Below are 8,901 nucleotides of genomic sequence, written 5' to 3' on the forward strand. Positions count from 1 at the left end.
CGTAATATTAGGGGGTCTTAGTCTAGTGTGAGGACTGATTGTAAACTTGGGTGACTAAATTACCTTTTCTAGTGGTTTCCTTCTTACTGGAGATAATAACAGAGATTGTTAACTATGCTTTGGGTATTTGGTGAATAGATTTTTTTGGACTGTAGCCTGGTTTGAAATGCCCAGGTTTCCCTGTCACAGCATGACCAAATTAGCTTCCTTGTTGGCAAGCTAACCAGAAATCCAGGAAGGAAAATTCCATTGATACTAAATTAATTTCTCTTGCGAAAATGCCCGTGGTTTCAAAAGTAAGCTGGATGTGAGGCACATTGGCAGGGGAGTGCTGAATTTGGCAATCTTGCCTCTCACATTCTTGCCCCAGCTCAGTGAACACAGGGATTTATGTAGTGCTGTTTGTTTCATTATCAAATGTTGATTAACAGCCTGTTCCTTCCCTTCACCACACGGTGGTACCAGGAAACACAGAATCAGTGCTTGGAAGCCAACAAATGGCTGGCAGTGTCCAAACGCATCACACACTGCCTGTTAACAAACCTGGGAGGCTGAAGTCTGGCTTATTACAATCCAACATGTTACTTCTTTTAGAAAGTGGGACAAGTTCTCTTCCACTATTCCCCATCGCTGTAGTGTTGTGCTGGCTTGGGAGACAACATTAGGCAACCAGTAATCACCTGAGCAGTGTAAGTCTCTGCACTGATTTCTGAAGTATCAATACAACCACAGTACATGAGCACTTTCCAGTTTTTGTTATGTTTTTGCTCAAAACCCACATGGTGCTCAATTCATTGCCAGTTTACAGGCCTACCTGACATCTCAGACAAAGCGTGTGTTACGGCAGATCTTTGAACTTAGGCTTCCCAAATTCTATTCTAGGAGTCACCGGACTGTTCGTTTTTTCCCTCGAGCAGTTAGTGCAGCTGGTATGACACATGTCCTGAAAAGCCTAAACTACTGCTGCTGTTATCCATCTCACCTGTCCTTAACTGGGGAAGGGATACTGTATCTTAAACCCAGATTTAAATAGCTATTGTATAAGCCTGGTCAATTTTAGGCTTGTTGGCACAAGCTACTTAGATCAGATTTGCTGAATCTTCAACCTGAGATGACAGTATTGTTCAAAGAAATAATACATCAACAAGCTTTCTGTACCTTTTGTCACGTCTCCTTTTGCATGCCAGTGTCTTGAGTATGTTTGCTTTTTGTCTTCAAGGTAAATGCAATCCAGGAAATAGAGTTGTAATACTTGTGCTAATTCGCAGTGTTCATTAAAAGCCTGACTAGAATGATCAGATTCTTCTGATGTTGTAAAGTTCAGTGCTCAGTTTGGTAGCCAGCAACCTTTCCCATCATTGCATTAACATTCTTGTCAAGTCTAGCAGCATGACAGCCTATAATATATATTGGGCTGAAGCAATACCACCATTTGTAGAAAGCTGTTTGTCCTTCACCTTGTACATTATGAAACACTTTAGTCATTGGGTTATCTCCTTCTAACACATGCTTTCGATGTTTACCCTTAGCAAGTAGCAGTGCCTGAAGTTGGAAAGGAAGTGGCTGCTTACAAGAGTTGGAGAGATCGCAGGTGAAGCACTTGACACATTAATGATACTTCCTTGAAGTGGATGCAAAATGGAAAGATGAGCTCCTGGTAAGCCAAACTTGTTCCTTTTCTTCAGCTCTCAGTACATGACTGGGGCAGGGATCACTGTGCCAGATGCATTTTTGGGATGAAGTGAGCAAAACATCACCCAGACTTACAGGGAGAAGACAGGGATTCTCAGTCACTGACAGGTATAGATGCCTTGCCATGAAGATACAGCACACATTGAAACCAATTGTTTCAGGGATGTTGGAGTGTGCACTGCGTTGGAAAACACAACATAGTTTTTATTCAAATGACCCTATTATATATGTACTGTCACCATTCCCTGCTAGTTCCTAGATAACAACCCTACAGTGATAATTCAGTGATGAGTGAAATGACCAGGCCAGAGTTCTTAGGTTGCATATAGAGCTTGCATTGTGTGTGTGTGTGACTCAGCCCAGAATTAGGGATGCCAATAGCCCCTTTTAGACCCTTTCTTCCTATCATTCATGGAGGTGGTCAGCTGCCTGAGTGAGTATACTAGATGGGCTGAAGTGTGTTGGCTTCAGCAAGCTTATACTATACAAAGGGCCTGGCTTGCACACATGAGTAATCAGATTGTTTAAGATAAAATGCCCCAAAGTCATCTCAAGGTCCTTCTCACATGCTGTGTGCTCGGCACTGGGTTTATGCATTCACTGCCTTTGTGCATCAGAGCAGTGAGAAATGCAATAGCTTTTTTTTCTGAACTCAAAGGTGCTGGGTTCCTGCCCGCTATGAAGAAATGGTGTCTGAACCCTGAGCAGGTAGTTCATTACACAACCAGACACGTATGAAGTCAGAATTGTGGCTTCTTTGCACTTTGTGTGCAGTTAACCCAGCAGCAGTTCTCATGCACAGCAGTTATGTAAGTCTCTGTGCAATACCGTGCTTTTCTCACAAGAGGGATTCTTCCCAGTATTGCCACCTCACCAACACTGGTTCTGCAGCTTTTTTGTCTTTTGGACACAGTTTCCATCTTACACTGGGAGGCAAATAACTAAATTTTCTTCATGACTGGTGCTAAGAACTGCGAGGCCACAAGGGGTAACTAACTGATACTCCAGATAGGCTGGTTTACTGGTTCCTGATCCACACTGATTCACTTTCTCACTTCACTGAACAATTTCTAAGGCCATAGTGATGAAATTTGAACTCATCTGCTTCTGTCTGTATCTACCTCTCCCAAAATGCTTCTGGCAGCAGGTGAGCTTATGCCAAAAGTGCCCTGGTGATGTTGTAAGGAGGGACATTTATCCATTGGTAATTGACTCCTGTATTAATTTCCAAGAATCTGGCAAGCAGCTGCCAAAAAACCTGTTTCCGTCTCTGCTGATCAATATTGCCTTTCAACAGGCATGTGGTATTACTGAGCGTTAGCTAATAGCGCTGTGTTTCTTGTACTGCTTGAAGAACTGTGACATGCTGCAATGTCTTTAGATTTCAGAGAGACTTTTCAGTTAAATAATGTTACATCAGATGTTATTTATTATCCATTTCCAACACACTGGCCTCATTTCCACCATATCGTATGCTGGGCTGCCGCCACAGGGCATTTATCTCTAACATCATGTTAGTAGCTTTTTAGGTTGAGGCAGAAAATGCTTCTGTGCAGATTTTAAATAGACAAATAAGGCAACAGGTCTGGCCAAGACTTTCAGAAACAAGGTTATGAGCAAATAATCTTTCTGATTTCCCACAGGAAAAGGGTGAAAGAAGTCTTTACCTACCTTGCAAGCCCTGTCTAAGTCTCGTTTTTGCCGTCATTGAAGTCAGCAGCAAAACTCAAACAGGCTTCCAGAGTTCGAACCTTTTAAAATGTTCACTGCCTGTGGCAAAACCTTTATTGATATAAAGCAGTGTGCACTGAAGCTTTTAGTTATCCCCACGGGGTGACAAAATACCTGTCTCTGAAGTTTTTACTCTGTAAAATGCTATTACTCAGTGGCTGGAGACGCACTTGTGAGCAAAGAACAGGAGAAGGTGGTGGGAGAATCGCACAGACTGCCCCACGGTGAGCTCTTTTGCCTTGGACGTGTTTTGAGCATCGTGTCTGAGTGTGACAGTCTAGAAGGCAGGTGTGGTGGTGCACTTTGAGAGCCTGACACATCCGTGGGCAGGGAGGAACTTGGTGGTGTGGCCCACCACTATTCCTGCTCCACTGGTATTTACTGGTGCAGCCTTCAGCTGTTCCAGGCAGCAAGGGGGTGGCTGCACAGCTCCCCATTCACGCTGCAGCTGCTCCTGGGTGCTGGAGGTTTATCTGCATTGAGCAGGTTTTGATATTTTTTTAATGTGCTTATTTTATGAATTCTTGAATATGAATGCTGGGATAGCCTTTATAGGGAAATGTAGGTTGTTTTCAGTGGTAAAACATCACCATCTGGGCAATACCACCCTCCTCTCTTTACAGTGACAGGGGAAAGGCACAGTCTCAGTGTAACAAAGAGATTGCTTTCGATCACATGGAAGGAAGCCCACAGAGTTTGAAGACAGAAAGATAAAAGTAAGCTTCTTGCTTTTGATCTTAGAAATTCTGAAATTATCTTTTCTGAGCAGTTCTGGAGAATGATGATGAAATGACAACCACACAAGAAATGACCGCTTAAATGGTCACTAGAGAATAATCCAGAAAAAGTAAGCCTTCCTTCATCAGTCAAAGTGTAAGACCTATGGGTAAGCTCGCTGAGACTGAGCCAGAAGATGCCCAGCTGGACACTGCTTAGATTTCTAATATAAAGCACAAGTACCTCTTTTGGAAAGACAAACGTCTAAAGAGCAGTCTCCAAACTCCCTTTACTCATCATGAAGGTGAACAGGAGAGAAGAGCGATTTAAAAAGCAGAAACAAAAAGTTCCCCCACGGTTAGCAAGTTCTGTTCTGCTCTCGAGTATTGATCCAGTCCCTGGGGAAGCAAAGAGGGAGTCTTCAATCTTTCAGCAACAAAGCACCAGCCTTGCATTTCTGCTCCATTTTATGGTGTGCTGAAAGACATGCAGTGCTGCAGAATGTCTCGGAGCATCATTAACTCCAGAATCTTCTTTTTTTTTTTTTAATGCTGATGAGGGACAAACAGGTTTTCTTTTGCCAGGTAATTGTCTTTCTGACATCACTGAACCTGTAGTGCCTTTTGTTCACTCCCCAACAAGGAAACCAGCGAGCATGGGGTAGATATATCTGCTACCTGTATATGCAAGCCAGCTGAGTCATATCTGTGCCGCTTTGCAGTTTTAATCAGGCTATCAAATGCAGAAAAGAAGCGTTAGAAGAAAAGTTGAAGACATCCATTTCTCCCCCAAGGTGATGAAGGCACCTTTTTAGAAAGTTTTGCTTTCATTATGTCTTCCTATGGAATACAATTGGTCATTATGCCAAAACATTCCCAGGCAAGATCACTTCTTATATTTTGGGAGTTTATTTCTCTATTTGTTTTTGTGATGTGGTTTTTCAAGTCTGGATGTGTGCAGCAATCTCTGTTTTGTAAGAGTACTAAGAAGTGAAATACTGACGGTTATGATTATATCAGTCTTGAACAAATTGGAAATAAAGTCTTTTTGTGTGTGTGCTTTTTTTTCCTCCATAAGAAAAATAGTTTACTTGGCTTGGAGTCTTTTGGCTTATCATCAGGATTTCTGAAAAGTACTTCCAATTTGGATTTATTATTTTTTTTTAACTTTGAATGATGGCATCCCAAACTGTGTAATGGGATAATTAGGAATGGGTATTTGTGTGTGCCCTCAGTTAAGCAGGATGAGACTTGTTCAATTGCATGATGTAGGCTTGAGACTGCGAAGAGTGGAATGACATTTTCCTCTAGCCGAAGCTGAGTTTCTGTTGAAATCTGTTTTTGTTTTCAGTTGCCAGATTTTCCTTCCCTGTCTGGAGAAACTGGGACCTGTGCACCTCCATCTGCTCTGTAAGTAGCACAAAACTGAGGGAATCTATTTGTATACACTTAAAAGACCCATCGCTTATTTACGAGTTCTTAAACCTAAAAGAATTATAAAACTGACTACTTACCACTATTGTTTACTCAGCTTTCTCCCTGGCTAGGGGACAATGAAAACAGGCCCGAGAGTTTCACTTCTGTTTACAGTTGCTAATAGCTTTCTCTTTCATGTTATCACTCCCTTGCATAGCACTACAATGAAATAAACTATAAACATATCTGTATGCTAATTAAAACCAAAATTTGCCAGGTAACTTGTTCTAAATAACTTACCACCTGGGCTGCAAACCTGCTTTAAAAATCTGCCTCTCTCACCCCCAAAATAGTGCATTTGCTTGTATCTTATATGATTTTTTGTAAGTCTTTTTCAGTTGTAGTTGAAAACAAAACCTCCCATTTTCCTTTCAAACAGGGAACTGAAGTCTTTGGGACCTTAAGAGTTCTGCTCAGGTGTGTGTCTGCTGGTGCTACTGCGTTGAATTCTCTGAGCAGCAGAGCTAAGGAAATAGCAAGTGTGTGCGGCAGGCAAGTTCGCAGCAGCTTGTTATGAATCCAAAAGGCTGAGCCAGAGCAAAGGCTGAATGGGCTGTGAAAATAGCTCCTCTGAGGTCCTAGGAAGTATCTAAAGGCTACGACAGCACCGAATGCACTTGGTCAGAGTATTATCAGACTCACATAGTCTGAATACCAAAAAAGCAAGTCACCTTCCACTCTCCCCTTAGATAATGTTAAGAAGAGCTGTCTGCGTTTGAAACAGATTATTTTCTCCTTTTGTTTGGATGTTAAGGGTTCTGTTCTGCATAGAAACAGGAACAGACCTCCACTCATTTATTTGCATCCAGGAAACGGAAGGTAACTGATATCAGGGGAGACTGACAGAGTGATTGTATCCATGACAACCAGCAGATATGGCCTTGCTGCCTGGCAGCTCGTTCCCTGGTCGCCTTCCCAGGCCACGCTCTCAGCTCCGGTGGGTCCCTTTCCTCGAGGCACCTCTTGGCTGCAGTTGCATGTTCCTGCGAGATAGGTGCCAAATTCCCAGATGAAATGAGTTTCCTCAAGGCAACAGCTTAATCAATTCTTGTCTCCATTAGCAAAACTCTTCCCTGACTTGTGCTGCATGTGCTTCAGCCAAGGGCTCCCTGGGAGTCCCAGAGGAGGTTTTAGAAACTCTGGTCCATGGAGGAACTGCCTGATTTACAGTAAGAACACACGGGAACAGGGTGGACTCAGCAATTTGCAGAGCCAGCAGGCAAAATGCAATATGTAGGGCAAAAGAAAACAAAAGGTTTCAGATGTGCCAGGCACCTTAATAAATGCAGGAATTGGTGAGCTGCGCAAGGTCATCTGATGCTCACCTTTGCTGGAAGTACTGGCAGAAGTTAAACATGTTTGTTCTCTGAATAGGCCTTCAGTCTGCACGTACCCCTTTCATGAGAATGAAGGAGAATGAAAGAGCTGCCTGGACTGTGATCCTCGAGGAAATCCTTATCCCACTGTCTGCTGTGGTGTATTTTCTGCATTCCAAATACTGCCTGGACCTGCCTTGGAAAACGCTGGCATTTGAGGCAGCTGCAGTTGCACGCAGTGGTAAGGAACGGAAAGAAGTCTGTCACAAAAGGAAAAAGCAATTCCACTGTTAAACCCAGCCAGAGTTCCTCATTTATAGGGCACCTGCTTTATATCTTAAGTGTGATGTTTGAACCACGCTAAGGAAAAATGTCTCCCCGGGATCAAAACAAGGTGATTTATCATCTCTTCCTTCATAGTGGAAAAACAAAGCAGAAGAGGCAAGGAAATGAGATCTTGAATCACAAGTTGAGGATTAGAAGACAGGACATGGAGTTCAAATTCTATCCTGATGACCTGCTGAAGCCGTGACTCAGTTTCCCTATTAGTAGTGGGGATAACAATGAACTGAGGAACTGATTAGTGAATCTTAAAAATACAAAGAAGGTTGCTGTAAGCTCTAATTAAACGACTGTCATAGTGTATACACAAAGCAGATTACACGAGCCTGTCTTTGGAAATTGTAGCAGGCATTTGGGACTCAGCTTGTGAGTTCTCATGCCTGCAATCTCTTTGCATTTCCTTATATGTTTAAAAGCGGTGTAGCATGAAGCATGAGGTTCAAGAAAGATGCTCCCTGGCTTCAGTAAAGAAAACGGATACGGTGAGCCATGGGAACGCTGTGTTGCTGTTGGGTTAGGTGGAGAATCACTTAGGCAGCTTTTAGCGTAACGAGGAGAACTCTGCCTCTTCAAAGCCTGATTGGATTTGGTAATGTGGATAAGCAGCCGTCTCGATACTTCCGCCGGGGAAGTGCTTCTTTGGGGATAACTGGCTTAACGAATGTTGTCAACCTCCCTGAAGAGGAAAATGTTACAAACCAAATGCCAGCCAGCTGCAGAGGCAAAAATATCTACAATTGTATTTGAGGAGGATTAGATTCTTTATTTCAAACCAAACCAAAACTGTAGCATTTTGAATTTTCAGCAAATTTCATACCGATGACAGGGCCAGCCAGTTGATCTGGAAGTCTCTGTTTACAATAACAGCAGCAGTCTGAACGGAAATGTAGAAATCATGCTATGAACTCTCTCCAGCCTGCAGCCCTCTCCAAAAAATGGCAATATATACGTTTTAATCACTGTATTTAGCCATGACACTTACCCAAACAGCGGGCTGTGCTGCTCAGCTCCAAAGCACATTATTTGTACCCTGCTTTCAGGACAGGGGCTGTTTTTTATAGCTATTCTTTGACTAGAAAATAAATACTAGGGTAGACCACTACCTCATTTCACTTACCCAAGTGTCCTCCTTTGGACTTGCTAACAATCTAGTGCGACACATTTCATGTTCTGTTAATCTCCTGCACTAGGCAACACTGAATCACAATTACTGAAGGAAGGTCAGTCTGATAATAGATAGCATTGCTTCTCTTTCAGCCCTGTAGATGGGGATTGAGAGACCTTTAGATTGTCTACCCAGCACTGCTGCTGAATTGCTGTGCTATTATCAAGTCTTTTCGGGGGGGTTGTATAATTTTGAGGATACTGTAGAGCTACCTCAGCAAAACTCTCTCCTAGCCTTTAACAAAAGTAGCTGCGCAGATGCAGGACATAGTCATGCATAAATCATTTGTAGTCTCTCCAATATATGTAACTTGCTGTTTTATTAAAGAATTGGCAAGATAATTTGAGAATTTTGTTTAGGTGCAGTGGCACCCATGGGCGCAGAGCTGTTCTTTTCTTTGAGCCTAAAGAAGTCGTTGCTCCATAAAGCTTCATAATTTCTGTCTTTTGTCAAGCTCACGGTC

This window comes from Anas platyrhynchos, chromosome 24 (genome assembly GCF_047663525.1).
Source record: "Anas platyrhynchos isolate ZD024472 breed Pekin duck chromosome 24, IASCAAS_PekinDuck_T2T, whole genome shotgun sequence".
Lineage (NCBI taxonomy): Eukaryota > Metazoa > Chordata > Aves > Anseriformes > Anatidae > Anas > Anas platyrhynchos.